Source organism: Trachypithecus francoisi, unplaced genomic scaffold (assembly GCF_009764315.1).
Source record: "Trachypithecus francoisi isolate TF-2019V2 unplaced genomic scaffold, Tfra_2.0 Lachesis_group2, whole genome shotgun sequence".
Classification (NCBI taxonomy): Eukaryota; Metazoa; Chordata; class Mammalia; order Primates; family Cercopithecidae; genus Trachypithecus; species Trachypithecus francoisi.
In genome coordinates this window covers 145,276,025-145,295,732 of record NW_022681465.1, presented here as the reverse complement: position 1 = coordinate 145,295,732, position 19,708 = coordinate 145,276,025, and the positions used below count along the sequence as shown (strand labels likewise).

Below are 19,708 nucleotides of genomic sequence, written 5' to 3'. Positions count from 1 at the left end.
AAACCATCATCTCTATGCTCAAATGATGTTCTACAAGGGTGTCAAGACAACTCATTGAGGAAAGAACAGTCTCCTCAACAAATGGTGCTAGGAAAAAACTGGACATTCATATTCAAAAGAACGAAGTTGGGCCCTACCCAAATATGAACAAGAAATTAACTCAAAATAAACCACACACTTCAATTTAAGAGCTTGAACTATAAAACTGTTACAAGAAAATGCAGTGGCAAATGTGTATGATGCCAGATTTGGCAATAGGTTTAATATGACATCAAAAGCACAGGTAACAATAATAAAAATAGATAAAATTGGACTTTCACTGAAATGAAAACTTTGTATATCAAAAGACACTATCAAGAGAGTGAAAATACAACCCACAGAATAGGAAAAAAAATTTGCAAATCATACATTTGGTAAGGGGTTAATATCCAGAGTATAAAAATAACTCTTATAACTCAACAACAAAAAGATAAACAACCCAAATGAAAAATGGGCAAAGGACTTGAATAGATGTTTCTCTATAAGAGATATACAAATGACCAATATATACCTGAAAAGATACTCAACATTATTAATTATTAGGAAAATGCAAAAAATACCACAGTAAGACACTGTTTCACATCTACTAGGATGGCTATAATTTTTAAAAAGGAAAATAAGTATTGTCAAGGATGTGGAAAAATTGGAATCCCCACACATTGCTGGAAGGAATGTAAAATAGTGCAGCTTCCATCCTCAAAAAGTTAAACACAGAGTTAGGATATGGCCCAGCAATTCCACTCCTAGGCATACATCCCAAATAATTGAAAACAGTGACTCAAATAGATACTTATATACCAATGTTCATGCAGCATTATTCACAATAACCAGAAACACCTAAGTCTTCATCAACAGAATGAATAAAATGTGGTGCATATGTAAATGAAATATTATCCAGGCATAAGAAGGAATGAAGTTCTAATACATGGTAAACATGGACGAACCTCAAAAACATTCTAAGTGAATGAAGTTACACACAAAAGGATAATTATTGTATGATTCTACTTGAATGAAATATCTAGAATAGGCAAACTCATAGAGATAGAATATATAGTAGAGGTTACCAGAGACTGGAGAAGTGAGAAGTTATCATGTAATGGGTGCAGTTTCTGTTTGGGGTAATGAATATTTTTGGAAATAATGGTGATAATTGCACAACACTGTGAATGTAATTAATGCCACTAAATATGCAGTTGAAAGTGACTAAAATGATAAATTTTATGTTGTGTATATTTTACCACAATAAAAAGGTAAATTAAGAAGTCCATTATAAACATAATTGTTGGCGTTTGTAATAGCACCGTAGTATGACATATGCAAAACCATTCAGTATTTCTATGCACAATTGAGTAAAGGAAAAGTGGCCCTTATAAACTGAACTTAAACATACTTTTGGCCAGATAGCTAGGACAGGCAAAATGCAATTGGTTAGATTGTTTGTATCAGTTCTACCTAAACATATTAATCCATGTCTATAAATGTTTAAAAAAGTGAATGCACTGTTACAAGGGAGTAAAATTCCCAGCACTGAAGATAGTAATAAAAAATTGTATGGTAGCCCAGCAGAGAAACTGTAGAAGGAATTTATACACATGGCAGGATGTTAGGCAAGATGAGGGTCTCAAAGGCCTTCCACTTTTTTAAGAGTTTAAACTTCTATGAGAATTGTGTACAACTAGAAACTTTCCCAAGGTTAAACAATTTTCCTTTTTCCAGAGGCAATGGAAAATGGCAATTTGAGTTCTTGCATTCCTGATAAAAGTTTACCGTTCTGGTCTGGTGATGTCTCTACTGAAAATATTCTTTGCTATAAATCTCCTGCCTGAAATTTCCATAGAGCTTATCAGGTTTCATAAAGCATATCACCTTAAAATGGATTTTAAAAATTCAGAGTGGAACAGATTCCTCTATGAAATTGTAATATGGAAAATAAAGTTCTCCTAACCCTAATTGTCTTCACAAAAGTGTTTCCCAGGAGAACACCCAGGGATATGACATGAGTAGGAAGACCATAATAAAGATGTGAATGTAATTTCCACACATGCTGTCAACCTCAAATATACAGCCTACTCAGAGGCAATTTGGGTAAAAATTGTCATGGCTATTGGCAGTGTTGTCACTTCTTGATTTTTTCCTGCTAGGGACTGTATCTTATTCATTCTTGGTCTCACTGATGGTGCCATAGCACCATGTTTCAGGCATTCAGTCAAAGTCTCTTGAGTTGAATTTTCAGTCCTCCTAGATTTCCTGTATCAAGAGTTTTTGATAACAAAGGGGATTGTGAAGAGAGGAGATGGGTCAGTGACTCAAACTTATAAAGCAGAGGTAAATGGCACAGTCATCAGAATACATAACTGGGCCACAGAAGGCACATTTAAGTAACAATTTGGAAAACTCAGAATCTAATCAAACACATCTGTGCTTTATATTCTCTACCTGCTGTCTTGCCTAAAATGAAGATGCTTAAATCCCCATTAGTGGGGCAGGGCTGCCCATCTATGGAAAAACAGAACCGGACTCCAATCTGCTTTGTGTGTCTTCAGAACAGCTGCCAGCTGATCAGAAAACATTTAATGTGGGGGATCCAGTGTGGGGCAGGATGAACACAGCTGGTTGACACAGCAAGCAGTTAGAAACAACAACAACAACAAAAATGCCATTTGATTCGTGGGCTGAGCCAATCCATCTGGGAAATCTCTCAAAGAAAGTAGCTGGAAATGACATTTCAGCTCTGATTTTCCTAGTCAAGTCTGCACCTTAAGCCAAAGACTCAAAAATAGCACTCCATCTAGATGGTATAAACACAGTGACACTTGAGTCTCTTCACTTTGGTCTTTCGAGAGTGATTGTAACTCTTTCAGAGATAACATGGGAGACTGAAGGGGCTGGGTGCTGGAAACAAGACTGTCCACATCTTGTTTCCAGAAAATGGATTACTCTGCTGGTGGCTGATTCTTGGATTTCCTATCATGAGATCTGAACCCTGGGCCTGATGTACAGTGAGGCGTGCGATTGGCATTTGCAGAAGCCTTGACATCCACACTGCAGTTCATGATTAGTGTCAGACAAAGAAGCATATTAAATGACTGCCGGCCCGGTGATAAGGCCGGTTATTACCGAGGTGTAGTTTCCCCAGGTCTAAAGACTCATAGTGGTGCCACTGAAGCATGCTGGGGAGAAGATAAAATTTAATTAATAATTTCCTTAGAGGCCAACAGTCTATTACAACTATGTTCCTTGCTGTTCTCTGCAATGACCTTATAGCTCATAAACATTACAGATGCATGCTTGGTCATAGTCTCATCCCCAGGTTTAATTTACAGCTCAGGTTGCATTGTATAATTAGGTAGTCCAAAATGAAGGTTTTCAGATGCTGAAAACATTTAAAATAGACTCTGCATAAGGTCGGCGTGTGCCTCACTCCCTTCTGTTCAGTCCAATGCCTGGCATACATAGTGTAATTTCCTGGATTAATAATACACATGTGATGAAACTGGGGATGAAGGTGAAGTCTGCTTTTGAGTTACATATAGGGGACAAATTTTGGTTTATGTTAGATTTGGAGATTCTGGACACTAAATTAGGTAGCTTTTTTTGTATTCCATAGAGTACCTCAAACTAAGTATTTTTAGAAACACAAAATTACAAAACGATGATGTAACATGGGGTTAGATTTTTCTCTACTACAGTAAAACACTTGTTTCTTTGTATGTGACTACAATTTATTTTTGACCTATTATGTGGCCAACACTTTGTAGAGCTGTGGTAGAAACAAACAAAGCCTCAATTGTCTCTGGGATTAGTGTCTCAAAATCAGAGAAGTAGTACATGTTTAATAAATAACTGTTGAATGCATGATTCAATGAATTGACTGTGGGATATTTTATACATTAAGTTATTTTTTAAAATGGGCAATGTTTATATGGTCAGAAAAGTAATAATAAAGTAGATTAAAAATGATAGTTGCTATCTTCCTAAAACTGAGAACCAATGTTTGGTGAAGGCCTCCATCCAGGCCCTGCGGTACGAGGAATACGGATAATACAGCAGTGAATACTGATTCAGACTTTAAAGGCTGACTGTCCAATAGCAAAAGTGACTCCCTCAACTTGCCAGAATCAAGCCCAAACTCTAAGTATTACATTTTCTACAATTATGTTTGGCATATTCCCCTTTCCATCCTATGCTATATCCAAATTAGATGGGCTTTGTTCTAGTGCCTGGCCAGAATACAGTCTGAAATGTCTGTTGAATATATAACATAAAAAGAAAACTAATCACTAGGAATCCTGTGCTGTTTGCTGTGGGTGACCTCTCTGGTTAGATATTCTTCCTCAATTGCTAGTCCGCGACAACTCTCTCTGCCTGTTCTTCAAGATCTACTTCAAATACCAGAACATAGAAGTGCATTGTTGGTATTCGTTTCTTTCGATCACTCAGTCACTCATTTGTATATAAATCACCTCTTTCTAAAATGGCTAAGGCATCACATGTTAGAATTGCACGGAAGGAGAGGAATATCTATGCTTTGTGAAGATATAGTTTTCAGTGCCAAAGCAAACCACTTTATTCCAATTCTTATCCACATTCCAGATGATGATGATGAGATCAGTTAATACAGTTAACACTATTGACAGAGCATTTATTATTTGCTTCTTCATATATAATTATTTCACTTACATACACAATGCCACCATGATATACATACATATATATGTATATTATTATTATTCTCATGTTATAAGTGAAGAAACTAAAACAGACTAAGTAAACCTGCCCCAAATCACATCATAACAGTAGTGTGAGTATATCAACCCAGGTCTAAGTCTCAATCTTTGCTCTTAGCCACTACATTATCCTGCCTCTCTCATAATTCTCAGCTAATGACAAACAGATGTGAAAGTATGTCTATTGAACTGTATCCTTGAAGAAGGCAACGTGAATATTCCATTTGCCTATCTGATGCCAACTATCCAAATTTGTGTAGTCACTCAACCACCTGGATATTTAGTTTATGTTAACACAGAAATCTGGATATTTGAAAAACTGTGATGCTCAAGCAAGCATTTCAAATCTCATCTAAATTCCTAGCTTCATATAATACCCAGGCAAGGCATTTTTCATGAAAACAGAACGTAAGAGATCTGAGCTAAGAAAAAAAAAAAAGATAAAATTTTAGACAAAAAGTATATATTGCTTAATCAATACCAGTGGGAAAAAATGAATTTTCCTGTAGCCTACAACATTTCAGAGTCACAGTTGTCCCACTGTGATACTTTATGAAAACAGAATATTTCAGGATATTACAACTAGATTAAATCCAACTGAAAGTCAAATAAAGGAAGAAACATGCTAGGAATGAAATACATTTTGGATCAATCGAGATTCATCACCAACTGATATGACTGGGATCTGTGTCACCACCAAATCTCATGTTGAATTGCAATCCCTAAAGTTGAAGGTGAGGCCTGGTGAGAGGTGATAGGATCATGGGGGCAGTTTCTGTTGAATGGTTTAACACCATTCCCCTTGGTACTGTTGTTGGGATAGTAAGCTCTTTGGAGATCTGGTTGTTTGAAAGTGTGTGGCACCTCCCCCACCCATGCTCCATCGATTTGAATAGTGGCTCCCCCTTTGCCCTCCACGATTGCAAGTTTCCTGAGGCCTCCCCAGGAGCTGAGAAGATATTAGCATCACACTTCCTGTACAGCCTGCAGAACTGTGAGCCAGTTAAACCTCTTTTCTTTATAAATTACCCAGTCGCAGATACTTCTTTATAGCAATGCAAGAACAAACTAATATTATCCATTGTCATAATTATCCATTGTCATAATTGAACCAGAACTCTCCTATGGCTATTGAGGATCTTAACATGTTGTTTCAAATAAAAATAAAGACACCATTCTGAATCCTCTTTACATTTAGAATATGCCAGTTTCTATATTCATCCAGGAAACTCAGGATCTAAGTTGCCCCTAAAGCAGCTGTTCCTGGGGTGTACCCACCAATTTATAAAGTTATAAAGTCCAAAGAGATGGCCCACAGGGATTCACTTCAGCCTAACTGATGACTACCTGATTCCTCCAGTTGTTGGCAAATTTTTGTTTGCTCTCTCTTGATTTTTAATTCTTGCACAAGTCACATCATACATAGCAAAGGATATAATATTCTTCAAACCTAATACATCAGTACTCAATAGTTGTTTTTATCCTTGTCCATTTTTTTTTTTTAAAGAGTTGATCCATAGTTTTTCAAGCTATGCTTCATGTATGGTGACTACCTTGGTGTCTGAACTTTTATTGGTTATTTCAATATAAAAAATGCCTGAACTTAATTGAAGGGTGAGAGAGAGAATAAGGGAGAGGAAACAGGAGAAGAAAGAAGGAAAAAGAAAGAAGAGAGGAGAGACAGAGAGAAACGGGGAAGAAAGGAAGGTAGAAAAGCAGAGAGAGAAAGAAGGGGAAATGTGGCTAGAAATGTGAATACAAGATTGTCGTAGACTCGATATGGAAAAAATTCCTTTAACTTGCTATCACATACACTGACTCAAATTCTGCTTTTAGTGAATTTCCCCCAAATATGAAAAGATAAGTAGGTATAGGAAGATTTTTTAAGAATATTGAATAAAAACTAAAAACCATAAAATGTCTGAGAATAGAGGATAGGTTAAATGAATTAAGGTTAATGTGATGGGCTTTATAAACTACTGAAAGTCACATGATAGAAGAGTATTTGATGACATATGTGTGATCTATTCCTAATACAGAAGCATGCATGGTCATAGTCTCATCCCCAGGTTTAATTTATGGCCCAGGTTACACTGCATAATCAGCTGGAATAAAATGAAGATTTTCGGATGCTGCAAACATTACAAATTCTGCATAAGTTATAGTGTGGTAGAGCATAAGCCCTGATTTCATTGAAAAGATATATGCACTGAATAAAGGGATAAGGATTTCCACAAAAATCTTCATATAACATACCTTTGGGTGCTTTAAGCATCCCTAGTTCTGGACCTGTCATTTTCTCTTCAGTTGATAAAATAGCACAAGTAATTTACACTTTTTCTACTTATGCTTTTTGCATCTTCCCCATTTTCCAAAGTCCACACAACTTTTATAATCAGGTAAACATCATGCTATTTAAAAAAAAACAATTAATATCAGAGGCTGTAAATTGTTTTGACATTCCTCTAACACAAAGCACCCAAAAGGAACTTCTTGGAGGTGGATGCTTATCTTTGCAATAGTCAACAGATACAAGATTGCAGACGACGCATTTGCAAGTCTCTGACAGATGTTATGAGAATTTCCCATGAACTGGAAATGAAGCCTCTGAGGAACAAGGACTTGAATCACTAAATATCAATTCCACCCTAGAGCACTGCAGAAATTTTGCTACGGTCTGATGAGGAGGATAGGAGGAGCAAGAAGGCTGTGCTTCTGCCTCGGAGAATGACATTATTAACTTATCACATTAGAATATCAAGGAAGATAGGAGTATGTATATATCTTTCTGTGTGTACCTGTCTATAGGAGGTTAGCAGGTAATTCCCAGACCTATAAAACTTGGCACACAAAGGAAGCAGCAGCACCGAAATGGTGAAGGATTGATCGGAGTACTCCAAAATCTTATGCAATAAAAAGAACCTCAGCTGGTTAACATTTTACCCTTTCCTTCTTTAATTGTAAATAATAACATTGAATGTTTCAGCCTATTTTTCCCCAAAATTGTCTCCAACTTCTAGTTTTTTCTGTAAATAGCATGCATGATGTGCAAAGGTTTTCTTAGTAAACAGCTATAGAAACAAAACAAAACAAAAATGTAGTCACAACTAAAAGTGCGAGAAGAGGACAGCCTCAGTCCTCTAAATGACTGGATTGGATTCTGACATATTTAAAAAATAAATGTAGTTATTATTTTAAAGTCAAGGATGTTTCCATATTACCTAAAAAATTGCTGTGAATGAAAATTCTTCTGGATCTATTTTGATTAAGAAATATATTGCCTCTTATAACACTGATGGGAAAATTGATTCAACACAATATTCCTTGGGATGATTAGATATTTTTACCCCACTACAATCTTATTTATCCTATTCACACCTTTAGTAAGTATCACACCTTCTCATAATAGTAAATCAGAATGAATATCAATTAGCACTGGAATTCTAAATCTATAATGTATATAATATTAACATATACACTCTATAGGTTGGTCTTAAATGTACTATTAAAAGTGCTAGTTCAAGTTCGCAAACATACCAATACAATTTCTTTTTGTCTGGATCTCAGCTCTTCAGAAGAATGACTGCCCTGTTGATTTTAAAACATTGTTCATTTTTCTAGTTAAATAAATATTTCCACATCAGAAAAGAAGGTTCTATGATGTTAACTTTACAGAATATCAGTTTCCTGGTGAGTTCAGAATCAGACATACTTGACTTGTCAAAATCATTAAATTGCAGGATTAGACATACATAAGTTAGACACAAATTTACAAAGGAATAAAAGAGATGAAGGATCAACTTTTGGACTGTATGATTGCAAACAAAAAAAGCAAATAGAAAATAAGAATCACCCAAGAGTGCATCATACCCATGGAGAATAAAGTGCAATCATAGCACTCTATTTTACTTAGCAATAAATAAAAAGTAAATTGTTTAATTATTATTTATTGCTTTTCAACTTTAAGAGATAACTCATTGAATAAACCCTCAACCTTAATAGTGGTTACAAAACAGAATATAAACACAATCAACTCTGACGATATAAAAGGAGAAGAGTATAGAAAGGGAGGAAGGAAATGGGAGCTAACATTCCCCTCTAACACAGTGGGAAGTCAAGATAAAATAGCTGACCGGACACGGTGTATCATGCCTGTAACCCGAGCACTCTGGGAGGCCGAGGCAGGCAGATTGCTTGAGCCCAGGAGTTCAAGACCAGCTTGGGCAACATAGTGAAACCCTGTCTCTACAAAAAAATACAAAAATTAGCTGGGCATGGTGGTGCACACCTGTAGTCCCTGGTATGTGGGAGGCTGAGGTAGGAGGATCACTTGAGCCCAGGAGGTGGAGGCTGCAGTGAGCTTTGAATGCACCACTGCACTCCAGCCTGGGCAACAGAGTGAGACCCTGTCTCAAAAACAAAGAAACAAAAAACAAAAACAACTTAATAGCTTAAGTTGGTGAAATAAGAAATAGAAGTTTCACAGTGACATTTAAAGCTACAAAGGCAAGCAACAGAACTAAAATAATAACTAGTAAAAATCCGAATGGAGTAATTTTTAAAAAGTTGGATAAGTTATGGAAGTAAATCCTTATTTTTCACAGTGAGGAGTTAATAGAAATATATTAAATGTATATATCAAGAAATAGTGATATGTGCACGTTCTTACTGATATGTGGGAGCTAAAAAAGTTGATCTCATGGAGGTAGATAGTAGAGTGGCAGGTACCAGAGGTTGGGAAGGGCATAGAGGAAGGGATAATAAAGAGAGGTGGATTAATGGGTACAAAAATATAGTCAGATAGAAGAAATACGTTCTAGTGTTCAACATCATGGTAGGGTGAGTATAGTTATCAATAATTTATTGTATATTTAAAAATAGCTAAAAGAGAAGATTTGGAATCTTCTCAACATGAAGGAATAATAAATCTTTGAGGTAATGGATATCCCAAGTTACCCTGATATGATGATTACACATTGTATGCATGTATCAAAATATCACATGTACCCTATAAATATGAACAATTACTATATATCAATACAACTATAATAAACCGAAGGAAAAAAAGAATCACTCAAGATATGTAGGATACTATTAAGAAGGACTCATTTCAAGGGTCATTTCTGAGCTTTAGGATAACTCTAGACACTGTCCGCCACCCCACTTTTCTGTGATACACACATCAGGAAACACTACTTTAAATGCATTATCGTGGTTCACCCAGGCTGCCAAGTGAAGTGCTCCTGGAGACAGTCACCCAGGTGCCAATTATGAAGTTGGCACCTTCCTGATTATCCCACATCCTGATAAGGAAGACAGATGCTGCCACTTCCTGAAACCCCTGGCTGTACCCACCTGGGCCTCCTGACAACCACCAACTATCACTGAAGCACCGTTCATGGGGGCCAGGTTACTTCCAGACAATTTAAGACATTTACATTGCCCTCTGCTTTCTCTGAGCTCTTAATTTATAGCTCTTTTAGTCCTTTGACTATATTAATCCTTCTTGGTATCATTTGGAAAGAGATGATATTGGTTTGATTCTCTCTGGCTCTCCCCACAACCTCCCAAACTGGTAGGGAAAAAAATGAAGACACATTTGGTTATGATGTAATCTAGCAAGTTCCTTTTTATTACAGATCAATCTTTAGAGAAAGACAAAGTCTACTGAATGCCATAAAAAGATGAGGCCTCTAAAATTTTCTTTAATTCAATCATCTCAGGAAGCTTTTCTTTATAATGAAGCTAATGACAACTCTTGTTATCTATGCTTATAATAATTCCAGTCAAATGCATAACGCTTTAGGGTTTATCTTGTTCATTTTTCATAATAAATCCCTATTTTACAGATAAAAAACTGAAGCATAGATTTTCTTACGGCCATGTGGATCTTTAGTAGCAGATGTGGGATTTTAACTTTAGATTTGTCAAAAATCAAACACACACAAAAATAGTGCTTACAACTGCCTTTTATTTTCCTTGCCATGGCCTTTGTTGAGGGTTGCAAATTCAGATGCCAGGCAGATAATCTCCATGAGGGGAGCAGACTGGAAGGGAAATATGGCAGCCTGGAATACTCCTACAGGATCTACAGGGCGATCACTATTGGCCAACCCCAGCTAATTGTGGCCATGAAGGCTGTATGTATACACTGTGGCCACAGGATCAAATTTGTCAAGGGAAGATAGATATATAGATTTTTTTTAACATTTAAAAATTATATGTTTTTCAAATATTGGCAACTCATTTAAAATATTTTAACTGGCTGAACAAAAGCCTTCTGTAGGGAGAGTTCAGATCTTGGGCCACCAGAGCTCTTCTCTTCTCTCCTCTCTTTTCTCTTCTCCTCTCCTCTCTTTTCTCCTCCCCTATTGCCTCTCCCCTCTCCCTTCTCTCTTGTCTTCTCTTCTCTTTCTTCTTGAGATGGAGTCTCACTGTGTCACCCAGGCTGGAATGCAATGGGGTGATCTCAGCTCACTGCAACCTTTGCTTCCCAGATTCAAGTGATTATCTTGCCTCGGCCTCCTGAGTACCTGGGACTACAGGCGCACACTAGTAGGCCTGGATAAGTTTTGTATTTTTAGTAAAGATGGGGTTTCACCATGTTGGTCAGACTAGTCTCGAACTCCTGACTTCAGGTGATCCACCCACCTCAGACTCCCAAAGTGCTGGGATTACAGGCATGAGCCACCATGTCTGGCCTATTCTTTCTTTCTTTAGGCTCAAATCTTAACAGGTGTGATAATAACATGCTGCTTCAATGAAACACTGCATCTTTGGCTTTTAAATTTCTCTCTCTCTCTACTTATAGTTAAGGAGTTGAGTGACAAATATCTTTCTCGTGTCTGCTTTCAGAGGCAAAGTCAAAACTGAGCAGGCTTAGTGGAAGCCTGATTTTCCAGCTGGAAATGAGAATCCCTCTCTCTATCTCCTCCAGGCTATTGTGTGAGTGTTTGTGCAAGTTGCCTCCAGTTTTCTCATGTGGTTCGGCTACATAGTGTCTTCTGAGTCTAGCTATATTTTGTCTTGGAGGAGGAAGAAAAAAAAAAAATCCCTGTTAGACTCCAAAAAATATAGCTCAGCTTCAATCTTCTCTGCCCAAATTTTGGAGATAATGGTAAATTCCACACTCACCAACCACATTTTTTTTTTCTTTAGCACACCCTGGTTTAAAGAAAAAAAAAGTGGGGGGAACAGTAACCTCCAAAGTCGGGAGGTTTAGGTTGGACAGAGCAACCTACAATCTTAACATTAAGTAATTTGGAAAACTACTTTAAAAATCTACGGTGAGGCTGGGCACATTAGCTCATGCCTTCCAGTACTTTTGGGAGGCCGAGGTGGGCAGATCACTTGAGGCCAGGAGTTCAAGACCAGCCTGGCCAACATGACAAAACTCCATCGGTACTAAAAATACAAATATTAGCTGGGCATGGTGGTGCATGCCTGTAATCCCAGCTACTTGGGAGGCTGAGGCAGGAGAATCACTTGAACCCAGGAAGCAGATGTTGCAGTGAGCCGTGATGGTACATCATTGCATTCCAGCCTGGGCGACAGAGCAAGGCTCTATCTCAACAACAACAACCACACAGACACACACACACACACACAAATGTGTGTGTGTGTGTGTATATATATGGTGAAGGGTACTCTTTAAATATAATCCTTTGGGTTATAATTAAACACCCTGCAACAACAGAAACAAAACTCTCTGCTTTGGGGTTTTGACTCACATAGACCTCTAAATTCATTCATCCCTCTCAGTTTCTTCCAGAGGCCTTAGCATCAGTAAATCAATCTTGCTCACTGTTGTACCCCAGCACCTGGCACAAACATTGGTAAATATTTGTTGAATAAATGAATAAAATGAAAGAAGGGCTCAGATCAATTGGGACCAAGATAACATCTATGCAGTGATTTATTCATTCAAATATGTTGGAATGAACTCAGGTCCCTAAGGAGCGTGCTCCAGGAACAAAAGGTGGCCACTGTTGAGATCACTGTGAGGCTTTTGTTTTGCTCTGTAAGGTGGAATCTGAGGGCAACAGCTGATTGTGTCTTGATAAAAGAGTAGGAAGGAGGATTTCTGAGCGAATACATGGGTGAAAAGGAAAGAGAAAATAACCAAAACTTGGGGGGGCAAATGGGTAAGACTTGGAAAAGAAAAAAGATGCTGGGTATGTGACATAACCCCTTCAGTCTCTCCATAAAACTTTCAGTAACATGTTCACTATCATCAATGATTATAGAATTGAGTAACATGGTGAGTATTAATAATATAGCTATCATTATTAATTATTATAAAAATAATTATCATATTATAAAAAATTTTCTATATTTCTTAATATAGAAAAGCAAATATAAATACAAAAATATAACAAAATCTTTAGAGCAAACAGTCTCAGGTGAAACAGCCAAATAAATAAAACCTTATACTGCAACATGAAAATCACTCAAAGGTACTCAGAAAACACTGTTGATTTACACAAAGACATTTACTGAGCATTTACTATGTGCCTGGTGATGTTTTGGTAAACAACACAGTCAGGGGCATGGTCCCTGCCCTCAAGGGATACATCCTCAAGGGATACATCTAAGGCAATACATCTAAGAAATAGGACTGTATCAGTGATGGGGGCTTTGAAGGGAATAAAGAGGATGTGGTATAAGATAATGATAATGGATTGGATTTAATATTAAATAGGTGGTCAGGGCTGGCCTCTCTGAGGAGTGACAACTGAGCCTAAATGTGAAGGATAAAAAGAGGCCAGACATAAGAATGTCTGTGGATGAAGCTTTCCAAGAAGAGAAAAGAGATATGTGCAAATGGCCAGATGTAGCAGATGGTCAGGCAGGCAGGGGCCAGATCAGGGAGACAGAGAACATTACTAGGTCTGCAAGGATAATGGGTAGAGGGGCAAAGTCTAAGGGAAGTTGACTGAAATGCAGAGGTAAAATGTAATCACAACACAAGGGCCTTGACATGCCCCATCTCTGGGGGAAATGTTCTCAAACACTAGCCCTCCAGGGGGCAGGAAATAAGGTAGTCTAGTTAATTGCCCTTCGGGACTACTCTGTGTATGAATGTAAAACTAGGGATTATCCAGCCCCAGATGCAAATGAAAAGGGCACAGTGGGTCACTGGTTTTCCTGAAGACTCTTCTCACTTGAGGTAGAAGTGAAAATGCCAATTACCCTCATTTCTGTGGAAGGGAACTGGGAGAGGAGAAACACCAGAGAATTGTGCTTCCGATTGGCTTGAAAATCATAACAACCACCCCAAAATTAAGAGAACAGGAGAAAAAAAAAAAAGCCCTTTGCTCTTGGGACCTTAAGTGATTAGAAAGAGTTGTTATTTGGCTGATTTTCACACTTCATTAGCATATGCATGATTTAATGAGGGAACATGCTGGGGGGCTGGCACTGGTGAGGGCAGCTCTTTCTACCCACAGACTAGAAACTGGGGCAGTAGCATTGGGAGTGCTTAATTATGCCAGCAAGGCAACAGAGATCAGTGCACAAAGGGGGATGAGCATATGATGGGGCCTTGGAACAAGTACAGAAAGATATCCCAATGTCTGTCTTCACCTATGAGCATACCTGCACTGAGCCATAAGGCAGCACTGCCTAATATCCCTCCCAAAGATAAATCCGCCTGTGATAAACCTCACACTTTCTTTCTCTTGCCTCAGACAGCTAGATTTTCTTCTCTGAAAATCCTACAATGGCAAAAAGAGTGAAGCATTATATTATGATTGTCCACATTCCATTTAGCATTGAAGAGAGGAGGAAGTAAGTGGGATAGTGTTTTGGGAGCAGAATAAAATGAACTCTTGAGGAAGAGTCAGACCTTCACATTTTAATTCTGAACTATAGTAGAGTAGATACACGAGTGGAGCAGAAAGGACAAAAGTCACAACTCATGCTGCAAATTTGTCAAGTTTTAGGCTGTCTTTTCCTCCATTCAAAACACCCCAAAGGAAGATGAAAAAGAAGACAAGGTAAAGAGAGGCTACCTGCAAAGGAAGGACTCAACTATGCCCAGTCACCTGTCTTTTAGGAACTGTCTCTCTACTTGTGTCCTTTGGAAGGACATATATATAACACAAAATGTAAGGAGTAGAATGGTGCAGGTCTTTTTGAAAAGTGGCAGGGAATTTTACGACTATCACACCATATCTTACCTTAGCACCACGTTCAATGTCATATAATTATCATGCTGTTATATCTTAGTCCATTGGTCTATTCTGAGATATTTTGCCAATCTTTTTCTGCTTCTTATACCTCTTCAGTGTCAATTTCCCCTGTTTCTATTAAGAAAATATTATTTTTCATTTTTCAGTCCAATCTGCTATCTGTCTGTGTGTATGTGGTGTGTACACGTGTGCGTGTGTGTCTGTACAGCTTAAAGGCCTGAGCTAATTGGCATATTCCCTGCCCCTGGCAACAGTGATTGGTTCAGGCATTAAAAAAAAAAATCCAACTTGGACCAATGAGAGTTGGGTCCAGACTTTCAATGCTACATTGAGAAGATTCCAACATATTACTTTTACTCTCTTCACACTCACTCCTCAAAGCTCTCCAAACATGTCAAACATTTTCATACCTCTGTGCTTTTGCAGATGCTATTCCACTTCTTGAATGAATGAAGAAATCCATCAGTTCTTCCATATGTTATTTTGGCTTGAATCCCCAAACCTTATGCTACCATATTTAACTTAATAAGCGTACACTCACTACTATTTATTATACCAGACCACTGGCTGTCTCCCAGCAACCCATTCTTTTCTTCTTTTGCCAATAATCCCCTGACTTTCCCTTTTCTTATCCTCAAGTAAAATTTGAGAGGTGCTGATTCCTCCCTCCACATGAGAGTGAGGCCTTAATTGGCCTAATTCATCAGGTATTCCATCTTACTGAATATAGGGAATAGATTTAGGAATAAGAACAGAATCCAAACAGAGCTAATGAGATGTTAGGAGATGTTTCCTAAGGATTTAAGGAGATGTGGAGCCCTGCACTATGGCAGACAGTTTTCCACCACAGAGAGGCTGGAACAGCTGCGGGTCTACATAGAAATCAGAGGACAGAGACAACTGAACCTGGGTGACATAGCTAGGCTCTAGATCAAGCCTTACCCAAGACTAGTGCTCTTTAGAACTTTTAAGGTGTGTGTGCCTAATTTTTGATGAAGCAAATTTTTAGTAGAATTTTTTAGCCTGTTTAACCAAAAAATTCCTGGCCAATACAGTGACAAAATGTTTAATAGTTCAAGAGCCCAGCCAAAAACCTGTGGGAAATTATAAACTATCTTCTAAGTCAATGCCACATTGTTCATGCATTCATCCATTCAACATGTAGTTGACCACCACTTACTATACGCCAAGAACTATTCTAGGATGTTGGGAGTATAACAATGAACAAAACAAACAGGTGTCCTTTTGAGACAGATTCTGGTGGAGGGAGATACGTAACAAACAATAAATAAGTAAAGTATGTAGTATGTTAGAAGGTGACCATGGGGAAGCAGTAGAATAGGTTAAGGCAGATCAGAAAGGCTAAAGGTGCAAGGGGACTGCAATTTCAAATAGGTACTCAAGAAAGGCTTCATTGAAAAGACAATACTTAAAGACTTGAAGAAGTAAGGAAATTGGCTATGCAGATGCCTGGAAGAAGAACAGCCCAGCTAGAAGAAACTGCCAATCCTAAGGCCTTCAGGACTGAGGAGTTCAAGCAGCAGCAAGAAGGCTATGGGACAGGCAGAAAGCAGTAGGAAGTGAGGTTAGAGAATAAACCAAAGGACAGATGATGTAGGGTCTTGCAGGCCATCATAAGGGCCCTGTTTTTACACTGGGTGAGGTGGGGAATCATTGAAAGATTTCGAACAGAAGAGTGACATGATCTGACCTAATTTTTTATAGGAATCAATATGACTACTGTGTGGAGAAGAGACTTGGGGGTCAGTGGTAAAAGTGGAAGCAGGGAACTGCTACAACAATGTACGTTAGATACTTGTTTGCATCAGTATGGTAGCAGTGGAAGTGATATAAAAAGATTAGATTAAGGGTAGATTTTAAAAACAGAGCCAATATGATTTTCTGATGCATGTGGAGTGTGAATAAAGAATGACTGCCTGTAATCCCAGCACTTTGGGAGGCCGAGACGGGTGGATCACGAGGTCAGGAGATTGAGACCATCCTGGCTAACATGGTGAAACCCCGTCTCTACTAAAAAAATACAAAAAACTAGCCAGGTGAGGTGGCGGGTGCCTGTAGTCCCAGCTACTCGGGAGGCTGAGGCAGGAGAACGGCGTAAACCCAGGAGGCGGAGCTTGCAGTGAGCCGAGATCCAGCCACGGCACTCCAGCCTAGGCGACAGAGCGAGACTCCATCTCAAAAAAAAAAAAAAAAAAAAAAAAAGAATGACTGCAAAGTTTTTGGCCTGAAGAACTAGCAGGATGAAGTTGTTATCAACTGAGGAAGGGACAGTTGTAGGTGAAAAAAGTTTGTTCAGGAGATGAATAGGAGTTCAGTTGGAAATATTAAGTCTGCGATATTTTATTAGACATCCAAATAGAAATTTTGAAGCAGCAGTAGCATAATTAAATCTGGAATTCAGGACTGGACTAAAAACATGAATTTGAGAGTTGTTGACATATAGATACTATTTCAAGTCACATGAGTAGATGAAATAATAAAAGGAGTAATTGTAAATAAGAGTGGATCCAAGTACTAATTCATTTAAGTCACTTATTTAATCCCTATAACCTTGTTAAGTCAGTTGTTATTGTTATCCTAATTTTACAATTAAGGAAATTGAAGCTTATGGATGTTAAGATCACACAACAGCTTGGCCAAGAGCATATATGCTCAACTGCGTATAAAGATATAAATAGCTGAGCTGGGACTGAAACCCAGGCAGTCTGACTCTAGAGACTGTGTTCCTATCACCCAATATTGCTGCCTATTCCCAAGTGGAATTTTTAAATCAGCTGATACATGTTTAGGGTTAGAAATAAGGAGAGTATAAAGGACCTAAGAGTGGGCAACAGAGCCAAAAGAATTCAGTTCCCTGTCTCTAGGGTTATAGTGAGCTGCAACTACAATGCTGAGACAAAGGTAAGGGCTGAGGTAGGTCTAAACACAGGGAGATCAGTTTGCTCAGTGGTGCCCACACTTAGTCAGATTCACTAGATGCAGCTTTCTAGGTGACCATGCCTAGACATTGATTCAGTAGATACTGAGTAGAGCTCAGAAATTTCATTTTGACACATGTCTCAGGAAATTCTGAACACTTTTTGAGAAATGCTACAATAGAAAAAAGACTTAGTTTGACTCTGTCCAATAACTCTCCATCCCCAAAGACCAATAAAATTGGCCTTTATCTTAACTTCACAAGTAGGATTGTGACCGAAGAAAGATATCTGCACATGGCTAATGACTACAGCTTAGCTTGGAAAAATAGTTTGGTACTCTTTATGAAGGTCTTCAGTCTTCTTTAGTCAACGATAATCAATTTCCTACTTGAACTGAAATTGATCTTCTTTTATTTAGTCATGTTAGTAAACAAAATAATCTTGAACTTTGCAGAGCAAATGGTAGGTCTGCACTAATCACTCATTGAAAGTGTGTGAGAAATTTACATCTTTCATTTGTCAGTGGAGACCCAAGCTTATTCAGATAACTTTACCTAATGATCGTTGTAATCAAAGTGTAATAGCTTTTAACTTATGCTAACAAGTGACTATACGTACAATAAACTGCCAAAGCAGAGCTATAAATAAAATGGGTTGCTATGCATGCCCACTTCCTTTTTAGTTCTGACTAAATAGACAAGTACAGAGCTTCTCAGAAATGCGCATATAACTCCAGTAATTGTACAGTTGAGTAAGCCCAGGAAAACATGGAAAAAAGAGCTGATATTTGCTTCCAATTTGGTTTGAATCAAAGGTAACTGCACAAATGATTTCCTTCAATACCAAATGCCATTACCAACTGTTTGCACATCCTATTGGTTTATGTTTTTACTTAGGGTTTTGAAAACAGTCCTTATGAATTGTCTCTATTTTAGTGATATGACTAATCATATTAATATGGTGCGGTTTTATTTTAAGAATTTTTTCCAGAATCACTGACTCATCCAATTTATTGGTTCCACTGGGAGGCAATCAAATGGGACTGGACTAATTTCTAAAACAGGAAAACCAAGACAACAAATAGTGGTTTCTTCCTCCTGCACCCTACTTTTTTGTGCAAAATAAAATATGGGGGCAAAGAAGAAATAATTTCTTAATCACATTATGTTAAATGTTTACACAGCAATTTAGTGTAGTGATTAAGAAAATGGGTTCTTAGTTGCATGGTCATAAGCAGTTTTCAGTTTCTTTTTCTATAAAATAGGGTTGGTGAAAGTACCCACCTCATAAGGACTGTTAAGGAGATTAGATAGGCTCCCACTTCTGGGTATATATCCAATGAAGAGATATGTAAACTTCCATATGAATTGCAGCATTATTCACAATAGCCAAGATATAGAAACAACTTAAGTGTCTATCAACAGATTAATAAAGAAAATGTAGTATGCATGCAAAATGAAATATTATTCAGCCTTAAAAAAGGAAACCTTCCCATTTGCGACCACATGGAAGAACCTAATACATTACGCTAAATGAAATGAACCACACACAGAAAGACAAATACTGTATGATCTCACTTATATGGGAAATCTGAAAAAGTTGAACTCATAGAAACCGAGTAGAAGGGTGGTTACCAGTGGTTGAGGAGTGAGGTATTCGGGAGCTGTTGGCCTAATAAATTCCAGAGACCTAATATACAGTATGGTGACTACAGTTAGTAATGTGTTATATACTTGAAATTTGCTAAGAGTAAATGTTATTCTCATCACATATGCACAAAACAAGAAAAAAACACAAAACATAACCATGT

General features: G+C 37.9%; 1 protein-coding gene across 8 annotated transcripts in view; it reads right to left on the bottom strand.

The window, feature by feature from the left end:
• The window catches only part of PPP2R2B (protein phosphatase 2 regulatory subunit Bbeta), a 331,924-nt gene that overhangs the window by 187,799 nt on the left and 124,417 nt on the right, over positions 1–19,708 (bottom strand). The gene's annotated exons all lie outside the window — the stretch shown is intronic.